This window comes from Octopus bimaculoides, chromosome 30 (assembly GCF_001194135.2).
Source record: "Octopus bimaculoides isolate UCB-OBI-ISO-001 chromosome 30, ASM119413v2, whole genome shotgun sequence".
Lineage (NCBI taxonomy): Eukaryota > Metazoa > Mollusca > Cephalopoda > Octopoda > Octopodidae > Octopus > Octopus bimaculoides.
The window spans coordinates 9,586,440-9,587,244 of record NC_069010.1 but is presented as its reverse complement, the minus strand read 5'-3'; the positions used below and the strand labels follow the sequence as shown (position 1 = coordinate 9,587,244).

General features: G+C 29.6%; 1 protein-coding gene across 1 annotated transcript in view; it reads right to left on the bottom strand.

The window, feature by feature from the left end:
* Nucleotides 1–805, bottom strand: part of LOC106879217 (uncharacterized) — a 5,436-nt gene that overhangs the window by 3,639 nt on the left and 992 nt on the right. The window lies entirely within an intron of this gene.

The window sequence follows — 805 nt, the reverse complement described above, 5'->3', positions numbered from 1 at the left end:
GTACCAGGTCCAGTACCAAATACTAACAATAATTTCTTTTATCAGTCAAATAACAATGACCAGGTCCCAAGATCAAATTTAAACGTAAGAACGGAGATAAAACCAAAAGTTAAAAGACACAGAAAAGTGTGCCTGCATTAACATTAATATAATCTAAAAACCAATAAGAACAAGTATAAATATGGATGGTAATTGTCATTCAAACCATGTAGCAATTGTTAATTATACATGGTTACAAACAAAGAGTTATGTGTTCAAATCACATTAGGAATTCCTATTTTATTCCTCTTTGTATATTTTATACGAGAACATAAATACTTTGTTTATATGTAAAATTGTAAATCATTTTTATTTATCACAACAATATATGTCCTAACCAGAGACATTATGGATACGTACCTTAATAAGAGATGACATCTCATATCAAGCATTGGACTACTATTATTGTTTGATATTTTCATACCATAATAAACCATGAAGAATTTCTGGAGGATAACTTTGCAAAATATGTTGAAACTATCGATGCCACCTTTCACCAAATAAACATTCACAGCAACATAAAACAATTAATTAAGCAATCAAAGTCTCTAATGTTGTTCTTTAACCTCTCAGTTGAAATTTTCTCATTTGAATCTCCAATTTTACCAAAAAGGATTCTGATGTTCTTGTAAGTAACATTGTCTTTATCAGATTCACAAATACTGATAAATCATTAGTCGCCTCTAGTCACTCACAATTGATTGTAAAAACTTGACATTTACTGACAGAACTCTGGAGTTTTATTGATATTTCTGTTAGTCACCGT